Source organism: Anser anser (assembly GCF_964211835.1).
Source record: "Anser anser genome assembly, chromosome: Z".
Classification (NCBI taxonomy): Eukaryota; Metazoa; Chordata; class Aves; order Anseriformes; family Anatidae; genus Anser; species Anser anser.
This window is the reverse complement of record NC_139723.1, coordinates 11,147,582-11,165,050: the sequence shown is the minus strand read 5'-3', so window position 1 is coordinate 11,165,050 and position 17,469 is coordinate 11,147,582. Positions and strand designations below refer to the sequence as shown.

The 17,469-nt window shown below is 42.1% G+C and overlaps 1 long non-coding RNA gene across 1 annotated transcript; it reads left to right on the top strand.

Annotated features, from left to right (window-relative positions):
* Positions 1–494: 494 nt before the first annotated feature.
* LOC310889919 lies at positions 495–16,436 on the top strand. The gene is made up of 3 exons (XR_014576912.1): positions 495–572; positions 14,686–14,838; positions 16,101–16,436. It is a non-coding gene; the product is annotated as an uncharacterized lncRNA (long non-coding RNA).
* Positions 16,437–17,469: the final 1,033 nt, after the last annotated feature.

The window sequence follows — 17,469 nt, the reverse complement described above, 5'->3', positions numbered from 1 at the left end:
GCATGTCTTGATGTTGAGGTGAGAGTATCATTAAAGATGACCACACTTGTTTGAAAACTGGAAACATATGAAAGAAGGCACTTTTAAAGTTTTATTTTGAGTTCTCATATTTCAGATCTATCCAACAATTTCAGTAGTATTTGGCTTTTTTTTTCCTTTTTTTTTTTTTCTGTTTACACACATGGAAAGATGTAGAAGCATAACAAATTTTGCAGTTTATTTCACATGGAGCATGTAAGCGACGATTTCAAGCTCCTAGTATTTTATTTGAATAACAAGTTCATATGTCTCCAAATCAGTAATGCTACTTAGAAAGCAAGCCTTAACCCAAACAACAGAAAATTGTATTTAGTGGTGTAGATCAATAAGAAGACATTCTGTACATGCAGTTTCTAACGAATCTCTGACAGTCTGCAAATATTACCCTTTCATGAAGGTGTTTTTTGCCTGCAGTTTGTTTGCTCTTTTAATATGAGCTTCTTCATACTGTGACTGCTTGTTGTGTGGTTGCTTAGGAAGGATGACCATTAGCTGAATTATATCTGACGTGGTATAGCTTCACTTTCAAAAAGGTAAGTTAATGTTTAGTGCTTAAGAAGAACTATTGTTAGTCACAAAACAATGAAAGTTTATCAAATCTAACTTGCACACAAGATATTCATTAATTTTAATGAGATAGGGAGATTAAAAAGCACTTCCTTTTTATTTGCTGAATTTCTCAAAGGGTTTGATTTCTTTCCTAAAAGTAAGATATGTTCTGAGGAAAGTATTTTGTACCTTGTTGTACTTTTGTACAGAGTAAATGGGGAAATATGAACTTGTAAATGATGTGATGCATTTTTATTTTTGTCCAAATAAAGGTTTGGCAACCTGCTTATTAATCCCTGCAAAATAATACTACTTTTCTTTGGAGCTAAAAATCAGACCTTGAAGAACTGCTCTGGATTTGGTTTCCCTTCCAAGATACCTTGTTATTGAACCCTGTTGTACATGTTTTCAGCCCAAGTTTACAGCCCTCTACTTATTTGTAGTTAGTTCTGACTGCCAGTGGTATATTGCGTCAAGGAGTTCCACAGATTAGTTCCAAAAAGTATTTCTTTTTAGTAGCCTTTTGTTTTCTTTTGTTTTGTTTTCCTTTTCAGTGTGTTACATTCACTGCACCTATTATACATTTTTGATCGAAAACTATCAGAGTTCTGATTTAATACTCTGGGCTGCCCATCTCATCCCATTATGAAAGTGTACCAGCTGTGAAATTTTATAATGGGAATGGTTCCTGCAATTGATATGAGTATAGTTTTCCCAAACATCAGAGAAAACCCACCACTGCAAAAGCAAAGTGTAGCTTATTATCTTCTGGAGTGAGGTAGAGAGGAAGAAATATGGAAAACAAAAGGAACATTCTTGTTACTTTGAAGAGAAACAAAGAATGCACAGAGAAAAATAATAATGGAAAAATTGAAAAAAAAAAGAGGATTTTATTTGTATCAGAGAGCTGGCATGAACTGTCACGTTAAAATGATGTTTGAGGAGAAGCAGAGCAAGTATTTTGGACTGCTATTTTTGTGTAGACGATTCTATGATAACCATTAGCTTTGCCATTAGCTTTGCTTTTGTTTACCTGCTGTGAGCTGCAATTTCATCAGCTACAAAGCCAGAGAGCTGAGCAAAGTAATGCTGCAAGGAGGGAGCTGGAGAAATCTTCTGGCATTGTCCATGCCAGAGAGGACTGTGAACACAAAGGATTTCAAAGGTTTAAAAAAAAAAAAAAAAAAAAAAAAAAAAAGCTTAGTTTGTTTTGGAAATCAGCAGCTGCAACTTAAATCTGTACCTGTGTGTGCCCACCTGCATAAGGAGCTCTGCATGCATCCTCAAAAAATCTTCTCCCTTTTGTGGGAAAGCTCAGCCTCTTCTACCCCTGAGTAATGTAAGGATCACAGATACTGCAAACATTGCAGTTTTTAAGCTGAACTATTTTGTGCTCTTTTGGCTGTGGATAAACCACTCTATGACGGCGAGTACTGTCTATGACAAGGGTGGATGGCATGCAATGCAATGTCTTGCTACTTGTACCCCCACGTAGGGCTCCTTCCCCCCAGACCCAAGTGCTTGCACACCCCAGTGTGGTCTCTGTCCATGTGCAGCCTGGACGGCTGCAGTGGGAGGCTGGGAGCCCTCCTGGGTCCCCACAGAGGGCTCTTTCCCATGGCTTATAACCCAGGCAGCCCTCGGAGGGGATATTTTAAGGCCAAGCAGAGCATACTCTGCTTCCAGTGGTTTGTACTCCCCATTTCATTACTTTAGCCCAATCAGAGTTGCTAAAATAAGGCTCATACACACACTGAGAAAATAGGTGGAAAAGTGCCTGATGCCCTGACATGGAGTCACTACCACCACAGCTGCTACACACCCTGGCAGAGTGGGAACGGACCAAGAGCCACTTGCGGCTCTGGCACATCAGATGCCCCGCAGAAAAGCACCAGGTCCCACACCTTGGTACTGCGGCAGACCACCAATCTTCCTAGGGCATTGCTGCTGTACCAAGGCCAACATGAAAACCAAAGCAACTCCCTGCAATCAAACCAACCCGACCTTTGCACCAAGGACATGTGCACACACACAAGGTTACAGCTCTGCAATCCCCAGCCTTGACCCCGGGACCACATTTTTCACCAGGTGCCAGGACAGGGGCTGGAAGGGCAGTGGGTTGGGGCTGTCAGGATAATGTGGCCCCGGAGAAGGGAGTGCTGTGGCTGTGCTGGGTTCCCAGCAGGCTGGCGCTTGGAGGGGCTGTCGTGTGCCTGTGCTGCAGCTAAAAGGCCTTATAAGGGAAAGCCTGAGCAAACTGTGAGGCGGTCTGAAGTGTTCCTCAGTGCTGAAAAACCTCCAGGGAATGCACAGCATACCCCTGGCAGAGATTACGGCATATTTTACAGCAGGCTCATAGAGTAACAAAGCAGATATTGTATCTTTGAGTTTCGTGCTCTGCAGGCTACTCTCAGGAAGAAAATTAAGGTCGGGTCTCCTTTTTGGGTTCGTTTCCCTGCAGTGGGACAAGCTGAGCATCATTCATTAAACCTGTCCTTAAGATGCCATAAAGTTGCACTTCAAGCCTTCTTCTGGAAAGATGTTCTCCATGCAGAGGGCTTATTTGGAGGCTTCTGTGTGCTGAAGGGTGGGCAAGACAGGGCTGGTGAAGACATCACAGTTCTCAGCACCAGTGACAAAATGAGCAGACCTTGACCATGTAATTAATCTCCCAGATATGCCAGCCTGGCTTTGCCACCCTCCGTCTCGCAGGGTGTCACAGCCTGTGAGGACACAGCTGCCTTGCACCCTCTTCACAGACCTGCAGGAAAGACCCTGCAGGTTTGGGTGCAGCACACAGAGAAAATGGCCAAAGGCCTGCCCCTGCTTCAGCTAGCTGTGTCCTTGCTGAAGATTTGCAGGATAACAATATTAAAAAGTAAAATACAACAGGGTGAATAAAATGGCTGAACCACGGGCACTCAGAGCAGATCCATGTGGCCGTGGGTCTGAAGCAAGCATGGCTGTGTCATCCTTGTGCATTGGAGGCAGGGATGAAGGGCAAATATCTGCCACTGAGGAGCCTTAGCACCATCCTTTTCTGCTGGAGTTAAAAGGCATATGAAAGCAGAGCCTGAAAACACTGCCTTTTGCTGCCTTTTCTTATGCTTTGTTGGTTGCAGCTAGCTGCAGCTTCAAGTAGTTTTCAGTTTTCTACCAGCCTGGCTTTGCTGAAGCTCGAGCACGTACTTGGAGGTGCTTACTCACAGAGCAGTGAGCCATGCCAGCAGGACGTGGGCCATCTCCTTCCCCTGCCAGCCAGATAAAACTGCTGCCAGTCGAACAGCTGCACCTCTGGATGCCCACAAACAGGCAGCTTCTCTGGAGTTTTTCTCTGTCAGTTCTGCTGTTTGCTTGCTCTTGCTGAAGCCTGTTTACTGCTCCAGCCCTTTCCTTGTTATTTTCTGATGTTTTAAAATTAACCCTGTCATTTTTTATTTTTTATTTTTTTTTAATTCTGTTTCTACCCAGATGCCTGTTTACACAATGTAGGGGCTGATCTAGCGTATACATGGATGTACAGGGGAAAAAGTGTGTTTGGTCACTTGTCCAAAGTAAATAGAGTTGTGCAAAGTGAATAGAGTTGTCCAAAGAACTTATATTAATTATCAGTAACAGAAAGGTGTGGATGCCAGTGTAGAAGGATTTTCAAAAAGCAAGATCAGTGAGCTGAGGTTTCTTTTCTTCCTCCTACCAAGAAGCCTCATGGAGGTCACCTTGCTCCAGCTGAGCAGGAACTTTTAACTGAGTGCCCACTGGGTACCCTCTGACTCTCCCCCTCGTGCATGAGCTGGTTTGATAGGTGTCCATGCAAGAGGGGCCTTACTTCCAGCAAGCAGACACAGCAGTTGCAGTTGATAACTCCATTCCTGGATATGAAAGATAGGACTGGAAGTACCTTGGACATGTCTGTAGTCCAATTCTTTTTGATAAGACAAATTCAGGTATAGTGAGACTAGATCAGTTACAGACAGTCATTCATTGTCATGGATACAAGAGATACACAAAGAAAATGCTTTATTTTCAACTTCATACTTGAAATATGCAGGACATTGCATTGTGCCAACCATCTTTGGCAGAAGACAGACTTTACCTAATTTTTGGTAGGGCACCAGATAGCAGGTCACTGGCATATCTGCAAATCAGTCCCCAGAAGGTCATAGTGAATCAGCAGCCATCTAAAGTGGCTAGACTGCAAAGGCTGAAGGAGGAGCTGGTAGAAAAGTTTCTCATCTGCAAAAGACAACTGACAATGACTACAGTGGGTCTAAAGTACCATTTGTATTGTAACCATAACAAAAACTAAACATTGTCTGAAAGCATTCAAACTTTTCAGCAAATTAATTTTGACAATTAACCCACCCTTTTGTGCATGGCTTTCTGAAAATGGACAACTACTTGACCTGGCAGGCACACTCATAAAAACAGCCTTAAATGAATATTGCAGAAAATCATACTGAAATTCGTCAGCAGAAGAGTGTTCTTGTCAAAGACATATGATCTCTAGGAAATGCCTCCGCCCAGCTACTGGGTAATGGTACTGACCAAAAAAAGCCAGACAGAGCCATAATTATTTTTAAAGACAGCTGGTAAAGGCAAGTGAGTAGAAAAAGTATAGAGAAAAGCAGTGTAAGCAAATACCATGCAGAAGAAAAATGCATTCAAATCAGAACCAAGTTTGGGGATGTCAACTCAGTGCTAAACTAAAGGTCAGAGGAATCAAAGAATAGGATTTAACACAAATTCTCCGCTAGCCGAGGCAGATGTAGCACACAGGTCAAAGCCTGTTATTGAAGTTGGTTCAGGCCAGTGACTTGAAGTATGACTCAATTTGGAGTGTAACATACATGACTGCCTGTGTCTCGCTAAGGGCATGCAAAGCTTTTACCAGCCTCCTGGAGCACTGGAGCAGTCCTTTTGTGGTGTAAAATAAACTCCGCGCTGACATAAACTGCTGACACTGGAAACTTCTCTGCGTCTTCCTCTCTGCTTTATCCAAACCCGCCCCCCCTTTTTTTTTTAATCTTCAACATCATTATCTTTAGTGGTAATGAGAAAAGAAGAACTCTAATGATTTCCAGAGCTTGCAGGAGGAGGTGGCCGAGTGCCAAAGAAACTTTTTTTTTTTTTTTCAGAGAGTAATATATGACGGCTGGGGTATGACTTTGCTTAATCCCCTCCTGTTTACAAATAGTAAATGCCAAAGAGGTAAGTTAGGCAGCTCCACGATGTACATTTGACTCACAACATATCTTTGATAATGCCATCCTTGACTGGTGTCAAAACTGTGAATGCAAGTATGATCCAGAAGCTCCAATTCCACCTTTGTATGCTTCACAGGTAACGCCTATAATGCCAATTACTGCCTTGTAATTTTTGCCACGTTGTTTTGAACAAAGAACATGTTCCCAAAAGCTGATGTTTCTCTGCAAATACCTCGTGAGGGCAGAGGGATCAGTGGGCAGACTCTGCCCTGCTGATGAGCTGTACTGGTCTGGTCTGTGAGATTGAGCTGAACACTCATTTTTAAGCTACCCTGCACCATACACCATTGGTGGGCATGTATCTAACAGAGAAGCTCTGACCTTTGTACCTGGGACTACTTTCTGTAGAGGTACAGAACAATGCTATTTTTTTGGAGCAACCCTGTGACAGCACACGATGCTCTCAGGCTATTGTTGGATTAGGAGCAGAGAGACCTGACCGCGAGTGAAATTTTATTGAAGATATCATTACTGAGCTGACTAACTGCAATGCTATTAGAGGGAAAATCTGCATGGAGGGATGAATTGCTGTTTGTCTGCTTTATGATTCATTCATCTGATTACGCCAATTGAAACAATTTGCTACAGTGTCTTTTGTACACAACCAGGAAACACAGAGGCCCTCAGAGCTCCAGCAGCTCTGTCATTTTCAAGTGGCTTGGTACCGTTTGAATCAACCTGCATATAATTAGACTGCAAAGTGTCCCCCATCGCACAGAGAGAGACTTTTCCTAGGAAAAGCAAATAAGGATGTTCCTGGTCAGATTTGCCCAGTGCATGTAAACCAGCCTGTGATGCTGCCCATCTTAGCAGAGAGCCCATCTACAGTGCTGCAGCAAGGCTCAGGAATGAAGCATGCCCACCATAGCAATGGCATTTCTGCTGTGCAGTCCTTCATGGGTGACGTGAGTCCAAAGGGACTCGTGTCTTGGCATGCTAGAGCCAGTGCAGTAATTTCTCCCAAAGCGGAGTGGTTTGAAGTCACTGTGTAAAGGGGATGCAGGAAACAATGCACTCGGTTGTGCTTATCCCTCACCCAGAATCATCTGGTTCATTTGACAGTTTCTGTGGCATGCTTTTGAGAGCGAGGAAGTCAGTGGAGCTGTACCGATTTAATCTGGGGCAGCTGGTGGAAACTCAAGGGCTTGGTTTGCTCTCTCCCATCATCTCACAGAGCAGCGGCCTAACCCTGGATGTGCTGGTAAACCACCCGTCAGGAAACATTACAGAAAACCCTCAACACATACAGCCTTGTAGCTGGATGTTTCTTTCATGACTAGATCTTTCTTTGTGTCCTTGTTCTTGCCAGATAAGAGCAGATCTCTTTTAAGTGCTTCTTGTCTGACACTGACCTCTCAATAGACATAAAAAGTAGAGAGATTTCCTCTTACTGTTTTTCCTCCTCCCATCCACAATTGTCACTTATCTCCCCAGCTAGGCCAATTATAGTGCTTCAGAAGTATGCCTGAGAAGAAAGGGAAGAAGCCAGACAAACACCAATTGAATTTCCTACGTGCACTGTACAGAGGTTGTTTTGTTTCAGTGACAGAGCCATTACTCCCTTGTGCCACTAGTGACTCAACTGCAGGCTGAGTCCTGTGAGCCAGTAAAAATGATGCAATATTCCTGAAAATTCAGCAGGGACTGCAGATACAGCATGAAAGTATTGATTTCGTTATCGAGGAGCCCAGACTGTGGTCTGACCTTCTTTACCATTTCAGAAATCTGCAAAAAGGGAGAGGAAAAAAAGAAGGGAAGGGATGGGGATGGAGGAAAGAGTAAGTATAAGCATCACTGCCTTTGTATAGATAGCTGATGCCATCTCTTAATTGATTAAGAAAAAGCTGGCCTTATGTGGGTCCCAGGAGCAGCCGAGCTGTGAATTAATACTTGCAGTGTGCTGAGCACTGCCTACATGTTGAATGAAGTGCTCCAGAAGGCTTCCAGTCTAAGGAGGAGGCTCCTTTGCAGCAAGGAAAATCATGTCTGTGCTGGCTTAAATACACCTAACTTGGGCAATAATACACCACGGCATCTGCAGTACAGTCTAGATTGTTAGTTAGCCAACCAGTTCAGCATCATTTTGCACAGATGTTCTGTTCTTAAGCAGGACAGTTAACACAAAGATACTGTGGGCATGATCCTTATGCTGCAGCCCCATCTTCCAGTTGTGGTTCAGGTGACGACGAAGTGAGTGGGAATCAAGAGCAACAACAGGGACTCAGTAGTCTACCAAATCCAGGATTCAAATGAGCATTTAGCAAGTTTGGTGTGGGTTTTAATGAAAGCAGCACGTTGCCAGCTGGGGATCAAAGCCCTGAAGCACTGTCAGGTCCATGCTATAACAAATCCACACCAACACTGCTTTGCTCATAGACTTGAGTCAGCAAACCTGTGCCGGTGAAAAAATCTAGAGCCAATGGCTGTACCTGGCAAAACTCTGTTTCAGATAGGAAAATTTACACCAGTATCAGTGCATGAAATGAGACCAGCTGAGGAACACAAGGGCTTTTTCTGGAACAGCAATTGTGCAGAGCAACCATATCTGTTACTAACAGAGCAATTCTGGCAACATCTTCTAGCACAAGACCACCCAGCCATAATTCCTTTAAAGACTGTATTTTATTGAATGTTCCTGATAGCTTCAACATTTCCATAAACTAAGTCATGTCTGTACAGCACTGCCATTCCCTGAATATTGTGTGATATTGGAGGAGGAAGGAGTGCTTAGAGAAAAGGAAAGGGAATGAAGTGATGATTTTACATCAGCCTCCAAACACTGAATGAGAAAAAATCCATTTTCCTAATTATTTCACATTGCAGGTGATGAATTCAATTTATTAATTATGTTTTGGATGCAGACCTAAAAAGCATGTAGAATTTATGTAAATGTGAATGTATAATCTGAAAAAAGGTGTGGTTTAAAGATACATCGCTTTAGCTGTCTGCACATTCATATGTGGGTAATGCCAAGGATATCGGTTTCCCCCCTTTCCTTTTTAGGTGCCTAAACTGGGATCCATGAAAGTGCCTAATATGCAGTTTTGTCAGGCACCTTCTTACTCAAAATTGGCTTCTAATCCTAAGTATCTTTAATTATAAAGCGTCACTCACAGCAAAAGCCAGTCCTACAGCAAAGCTGTATAACTGCATCTGAAATCTCTTCTTCAAATCTGGTGAGACAGCGTTAACAGGGTATGGTGATATTTGTAGAAGTCCTCCCTGGACACAGAATCCGACCATTTCAGAAGTATGTCGGACCACAAGTAGAACTGTAAAAGTTTTCTAGTTGTCTAAGTAAAATTCTGGGCCAATACTTGACCAGCAGGACAAACAAAGATGATTGGCGTTAACAGCATTTAAGAACTTAAATGCCCATAGTAAAAAGCAAAGAAAAAATCTGTTCAGTACCTGGTAAAGGAGTTAATGTTGTTTTGAGGGCTAGTGGAGTGACTGAAGCACTAGTACAAATCAAACTTGAGGAAGGCACTTTTGCAGTCTACATTTTTTTTTCTTAATTCCTTGTTTCAGCTCATTCAGCCATATAATGTGTAAGTATGTTTCTCACTTCCTGTCAGATCAATGTAGCAAATTCTTCATATTAACAACCTATCCTATTTAATGACTGAACATTAAGATTTCTGGAAACCTCTGTGAAGTTGCTGCATCTAACTATGGCTGGTGATTTTTTTTAAGGGTACTTTGGGCTGTTTTGTTTTATTGTGTTTTTCTCATACTGGTTCACCACCCCCTCAATGAATTCAACACTTTCTGGTGAGAAGCTCGGGGATCAGCCAGTATTACCCTAGGGAGCAGTGACTTGGCTTGCTCTTACTTTTCCCTTGGGAGGTGTTGCTGCGCTGAGTCTTCAGGTGGACCTGTGGAGAGGGTCCTTCCCCTTCATTTACAGGAACATACACACTTTGGACAGTGCAATACAGCCATCTGAAGCCTAAAATCCCTGCTCCGGTCTTTAAGAGAAAGCCTCCTTTTTCCGACTCTAGGAGTTTCTCAGCTGGGAGGGCTGAGGGTGGTCGATCTCAGCTACAACATCTGGGTACATCATTGTTCCACATCCAAGCAGGATGTAGCAAATGTGCTTCTCTACAAAGGACATCTTACAGTCCCATCCACACTCCTTTTCCATGAGATCATCTTCATTAAAACATCAAAAGAAAATTCAGTTACATAATTTCTTGTTGAGCACAGCAGCTCCTCAGTTAGGGCTATCTAAGGCTAAGCAATTGTGAGAGTCAGGTCTTAAATACATGAAGACCCTTGAGATGTCTCAGAAAATACAAGTGAGCAATGATCATATTAGCCAAACACTTATGCACCTTTCCTATGTTCTGATTTGCTTCAGATGTGATGCAAAAGCAGCACTGTCTGAGGCATTTCAGAGCTGCTTCCCAGTGATGTTTAAAGTTATTAGTTTTTTTCTGAATTCGGGTGCTTCCTGACTTCTGGGAAGCAAGATATTTCTGTGTTTTTTACACTAAATTCTTAATTTGAATTTATAATAGAGGATATATATATATATATATTTGACTGCTAAAGTCTGTGTGCATAATTGTTCTAGTCCATCAGCTTTACTGAAATAATTGTTTGTACAACACATGCTCTGGAAGCAGGGAAGGAGGTGTATTCTTTTGGCATATTTCTTAGAAGTGAATATATCTACCTTTCCCAAAGGAAATAAACTTATGTCTTCTTCTTCTTAAAGAGGTCTCTTAGCCTACATTAAAAATGAAAGTGCAAATAAGCCAGTATTTTAGCATACAGAATTGAAACAAGTAATATGAGGCAGCTTAGAGTATTTTGGAAATTAAGGTCATTTGTGGTGTCTCAGGTTAGTCACACAAAATCTGTTCTCATCACTTTAGTCCATTTAGTTCAGTATAGAATTGTTTATTACCAAGAAATATGTTTATCTTCTTTCCAGAAATAAATGCTGGCATTGTCCAATGAAGACATCCCATTTTAACTGCAATTCCCTTGATTTGCAAGAATGACCTGCGTTCTTTGCACTTCAAAATCACGTTGATGACAAAAATAATTGCTCTGGTTAGAATCCACTGTTTAAAAGGTTAAATTCTGTTTTCTTGACCTATTTTAATACAATGAGACTCGATCCTCTCTGTAGCTTTGCATGTGACAACAGCCCCAAAGCACGGTGCCTAATAAAGAATTAAATACTCCATGTCCAGTACCTGCAATATTAAAAGAATTATAACTGTTACTTTCCACTCTTATCCTTGGTTCTCCACAGCACTCTTCATGTAAGAAACCATTTGCAATGGGAAAAGGGCAGTCAGAACATCTGGGCAAAATTACATCCCCAAGGGAGTCACATAATGCAAGAGCAACTGTGGTGGGTCAGCCCCCAGGGCTGTTGCCTAGTGGGCCATAGCAGGCACCTAGGGAAGAAGAGGTGCATTAAAAGGACAATCAGGTCTATGAGGACTCACTCTGTTGGTTTGAGTCTGGCTCCTACAGGCTTTGTCTGATGTACTCATTTCTCATGCTAGAAAAGCCAGTGCAGAAGATCTCCCTTTCCATTCTCTCCCTGTGATTCATGCTTCATAGGCTTCTATCGTTTTTCCCCCAGTTCATCTCTTTCCAAGGAAATAAGCCCCTATCTACACAGCAACCCTGGCAAGGAATAATCCATCTCTGTGGTCATCTTTCTCAGCCTTCTTTCAATCTCCTTCAATTAGTGGCAATATTCCTCTGATTTTTAATCACAGGCTACCTACACATATCTTTACAAAAAGTACCACGGGATCTTGGCACTTCCATATGAGCAGCATCTTCCAAATGAGTTCAGGCTCTGAAGCAGCAAGGTTTTCCTTTTGCTTTTTGCTTACCTAACGGTGGGTAAGTAATCCCATTAGGCAGGGATACGTGAAGCCCATGAAGGTCTGCTTGGTGTCCTTGGAGGTCTGCATTCCTCTTGCAGCCCGGCTACACGATGCAGCTTTTGCAGAGGACGTGGAGCCTGAACCCTACCCAAAAGGGAGCTGCACTGGTGTAATACAGCCCCCTTGTTTGTGCCCCTTTCTAAGGCTTCTCAGATCTACAGCAGGACTGACAGTAGCCTGCTATATTCACACTGATAATCACAAATTCCTCATAATATTTAAGAACCATTTTAAAAAAATAGTCTATCTGAGATCCTGAAGGAAAACAATGGCTATCATGGAACTAGCTAGTACTTGCTTCTGTACTCAAGAAAAGCAGATTCTGGGCAGTATAGGGGAAAATGTTGATTTTTTAACATGTTCCACTTGGCTCTGGCTGACTGTAAAGTACCAGTATTGTGATAGGATCCAGTGATAGGACCTGGGAGAAAGGCATGGAGCTGGGACAGGGGAGGGTCAGGCTGGGTATTAGGAAAAGGTTCTCACCCAGAGGTGGTTGGGCACTGGGACAGGCTCCCCAGGGCAGTGGTCACAGCACCGAGCTGCCAGAGATCAAGAAGTGCTTGGACAGCTTTGTCAGAAATATGGGTCAGATTTTTGTGTGGTCCTGTGTGAAACAAGGGGTTGGATTTGAGCATCTGCGTGATTCCCTTCTAACTTGGGATATTCTGTGATTCTATGGTTGACACAAAGGGGCATCTGCTGAGAAAGACGTTTGTGCACCACACCAGTTTAGGGTCCTATTGTTTCAGTTGCAGCTAACTAAAGCATTTTGGAAGGCATTACTGCAGATTAACAGTGCTGACCTCCAGCAAAAGGAAACACAGATTTCTGCTTTTTCAGCTTTTCCTCTCAATTTATTTAGGATTAACAGAGAGTCAGCATCCTTGTATGTTACTGCAAAGTGCTACTTTTTGTTCTCAACCTTTCTAGGTATGTAAAAAAATAGAAATTGGGTAATACCTGCTAACTTCTGTTCTGCAGACAGCAATGCTCATGAGACAGCCTAATGTCCCAGTTGCAGTCCAACCTGAAGAAAACAACACTGAACCTCTCAGTCTCTTTTGCAATTTTCTTGCCATCTTTCCTTCACCTAACTACATGATCAATGAAGTGTTGGCATTAATTTTCTGACCCAAATACAGATGAAGGAAGGATGTGTAAAGTGTGCAGAGCATTGAAGTGTTGTATAAATGGAGGGTGGTATCTTAAATGCGGAGAGGTGCCACTTATCAGATAGGGGAGTATTCATATATGGGACAGAGATAATCTTATACTGTTTTCCTAAAGAAAAATCATGATGCAAGTCCATCTTGGTGATGTTTGATCACAAAATTGTAAATAGCATCTCCACAACATCTTAGTGCCAAGACAGTCTACAAATAGTGCTTGAAATGGTACTGCAGCATGAATTAATGAAGATGAGGCCCTGAGAAACCTGATCTAGTGGGTGACGTCCTTGCCTATGGCAGGGAGGTTGGAACTGGGTGATCTTCGATGTTCCTTCCTACCCAAGCCATTCTGTGATTCTATGAATATGCAGCAACACATGGAATAGTAGTATCATGGGTTGTAAGGGACCTTAAAGTACATCCAGTTCCAACCCCCTACCATGGGCAGGGATGCCACCCACTAGATCAAGTTGCTCAAAGCCCAGTCCAATCTAGCCTTGAATTCACAGAAGGCATTGTGGAAGGGATCAGTTAGCCTAGTCTTTACATGATTTCTTTTCTGAGGAGTGGTTATCCTGGCAGACCCTTGTGCTCTGCTGCATGGCTTGACTTGTGGCAGGACAAATGAACAAAGACTAGGTTTTAAAGTCCTTCTTGGTAGGTTTTCGTTCCAAAGGAAAAGCTACCTCTCTCTAGACAGCTATTTTTGAAGGAAGGAATAGTTGTGTTGCGTTGTTATACAGTACCTAGAGTAAAGCTGTGACAGATTTTTTAGTATTTTCAATTCTCAGTTTTCTTTTTGTCCTCTGAAAATGAACTCTGCTAGTCAAGACATTAAAAACAATTTTATTCATGGTTGATCTTAGACTGCAAGCAGGAGCAGCACTCAGAGCTGCTGATCAGGGCATGAAAAAACTTTAATGATATATAACCATCACTCTGTGAAAAATCACCTTACATTACTGCATGATGCTGCATTGTAGCTCCATATTGAAATGTTCCATTAACCACTGAGTCCAGATGCTGTTTTGGTTTGCTGACTGTATTTAATCTCCCTGTATTAGCTTTGGTGCATCCTATAAAATAGTTTGTCTTTGCTTTATGTCTAGTGCAAAATTACACAGTGAAAATCTCAATAATTTTCTTCAGACGGGGTCTTCTGAGAAGCTATTTTATTCATTAATTGCAATGGTGGGCGTCCTGCAAGCAGGAGCACAGAGTAAAAGTTTACCATAGCCTTATATTCCCTATTACCCAACACCTGATTTCCCCTGTTTCCTCACTGGCTGAGTGCTACAGGTTCACAACCTACTCGGCACACTTCTATACCATATATGTACAATTTTATTTGACCAACCGTTAATTTCTCTTTTTCCTTTTATTTCCCTTCTTCTCTTGTGACTAGAGGGCTCGTGATTTTTATTTTTGCTGATTTTGCACTGTTCATCCTGTTTTTCTTAGCTATCCTCCTCATTTTGGGACAGTGGGACCTTAGACTTATCTGTTTAACGTACTTCCCACTGCTATGCTACTGTCTTGCCTGCACAATCACTTTTGAATATGCAAGGTTAGTGGGATTTTCCACTGCAAAAACACCTTCTATTGCAAAAACACAACTTTGTTTCTCACACAGAGGGATATGATGCAGTTTGTGAAGGACTCCCAATTTACTTTTCACTCAGATTATGTAATTTCCATGGCACCTATTTAACATAAATGATCTAAAATTTGTGTCCACAGATGAGCACTGTGTCTTCACTGTAAACATCACAGACTGTGGCAAAAGTGTGCGAAAGCTTACAGAAATACAAGGAAATAGAGATAGGACCAAAACAATGCCTGCGCAACCAATGCCCAGAAGTGCTGCAGACCTGCAAAGACCTTCATCCCTTGGTAATAAAGGCTGACTATCTTTTATTCCATCTGAACACCACAGTGGATTTAGAGGTGTTCTGAAATCACAGTGAAAGCTGACAGGGGGTGTCGATAGTGAGAGATCAGAATGTGCCAGACCACATCCACGGTCTGCATGCCCCCACCTGAAACATGCTGTATAGCAGTCTGCTAGGCTGCAGCTTGACACAAATTAAGTCTAAACTACTGCAAGCCAGCTGTTCATTATAAGAAAACTACAATACAGCTTTCTCATCAGATTTCTGTGAAAGTCTCTAAATGTCATCCAATGCAAAAAGCATCCCTGCCAATATTCATGTTTCTAGTACAAGGCAGATGTTTTTCTTTTTCTTTCTTTCTTTTTTTCTTTCTTTCTTTCTTTCTTTCTTTCTTTCTTTCTTTCTTTCTTTCTTTCTTTCTTTCTTCCTTCCTTCCTTCCTTCCTTCCTTCCTTCCTTCCTTCCTTCCTTCCTTCCTTCCTTCCTTCCTTCCTTCCTTCCTTCCTTCCTTCCTTCCTTCCTTCCTTCCTTCCTTCTTTCCTTCTTTCCTTCTTTCCTTCTTTCCTTCTTTCCTTCTTTCTTTCCTTCTTTCCTTCTTTCCTTCTTTCCTTCTTTCCTTCTTTCCTTCTTTCCTTCTTTCCTTCTTTCCTTCTTTCCTTCTTTCTCTTTCTTTCTCTTTCTTTCTGTCTTTCTTTCTGTCTTTCTGTCTTTGTCTTTCTGTCTTTCTTTTCTTTCTTTTCTTTCTTTTCTTTTCTTTCTTTTCTTTCTTTCTCTTCTGAAAGATCACTGTCAAATCACCACTTTTTCCTGTGGATGTGCATCTCTAAGACCCAACCCTGTACATGTGCATGCAACTGTGCAACATTAACCTTAGAAAGACAGGTAGAAGCAGAAGGTGCTCCTCGGCCCGTAGCAGGATGACCCACTGGATACCTTCCATCACTGACATAACACCAAAGAACATACCTGGTCAGCATGTGTAGAGACACTGTGTTGAAAGAGGCCTTGTATTATTGCACCTGAGCAGAACAGGCAAGTTTTCTTTTCAGATGGGAATCCTATTTATTTCTGCTTTCGTTACTATGGCATGGCAAGAAGCTTGAAAATAATTATATGAATTATAGAAAGGTTATTACAAGTGGGCAAGCTGAAGAATACTGTCTTGACCTCACTAAATGCTAATATGCTGCTGCAATAATAAAATGGAAAATTATATATTATTTTTGTTTTCAAGCTATATGTATGCATAAATATGTGTGTTTAGTTATTTAATTATAGATGACACCAAGCTGAGTGGTGCAGTTGATACCAAAGAGGGGAGACATGCCATTCAAAGGGACCTGGACGGGATGGAGACTGGGCCGACATGAACTTAATGAGGTTCAGCAAATCCAAGTGCAAGGTGCTGCACCTGGGCCAGGGCAATCCCGGACATGAGCACAGACTGGGAGAAGAACTCACTTAGAGCAGCCCTGCGGAGAAGGACTTGGGGGATCTGGTGGACAAAAAGCTCGACATGAGCCAGCAGTGAGTGCTTGCAGCCCAGAAGGCCAACTGCGTCCTGGGCTGTATTAAAAAAAAGAGTGGCCAGCAGGTGAGGGAGGGGATTGTCCATCATCTGATATTATATATTATATATCATCTGATATTCTATCATCTGTGATTCTAATATCACAGGGAAATATCATTCAAATAAAACAATGGAATCTGAGTGGATGATGACCTCTTAGGAGTGAGGTCTTACAGTTATGACAGATTTGGCCAAGAAAATGTCAGCTCAATATGAAAGAATGGTCAAAAAAAGGAAGATCAAAAGCTAGCCTGGAACACAGAACAAAACAGAAGATACCATAGTGCCATTGGATAACCTATGTTTTGCTCCTCCTTTGAATACTGTGTGTAATTTTCGTACTGCAGTCCCTGGAAGGATAAAATGGAGCTGCAACAGGGTAAGTCAAGGATCTTCAAAGATAGGGAAAGGTTTTTGAGTAAGGAAATACAGAGTATATGAGGAGTCCTCAACCTGCAAAAGACAGAAATTTAGGAGATGTTGTAGGCCTCTATCTAAAAATCATGAATACCAGAGAGGGGCTGGTAGAGTTCACTATCATCCCACTCTGGAGCAAAGAGGGATCCCATTTAGAGAACGGAAAACAGGCTAAAAACAACAAATGGGAGATGCTTATTATGACTACAAATCTATAAGATTTCTTGTCAGAGGCTGCTGCTAATACTGCAGATGTATATGGCCAAAGGGGAGATCAGACAAGACAGTGGGAGGAAGGTCCACTAGGGTTAGCTAACCACACAGAAATACTTGGAAACAGAAGAATGTAAAAGAGAAGCGTCATATACAGTTGGTCTGCTCATTCCCACGTACACACTTACAGCAACTTCTGGAAATGGGGTACAGGAGAAGCCAGACCTCTGGTGAGACTCAGCATGGATGGCCTGAAGTATGTCACTGCACAAATAAGTTCCTGCCTCTATATGTGGAGACTGGCAGAGAGCAACAGGATACTTTTCTGTGTGCCTGTGACTTTGGAAATTGTACTGAAGGATGGAGTCTTCTCACCCAATGTGGTCACTTTTGTTCATCTTGGTGATGTAAAAACACTGAATTTTATTTTTGT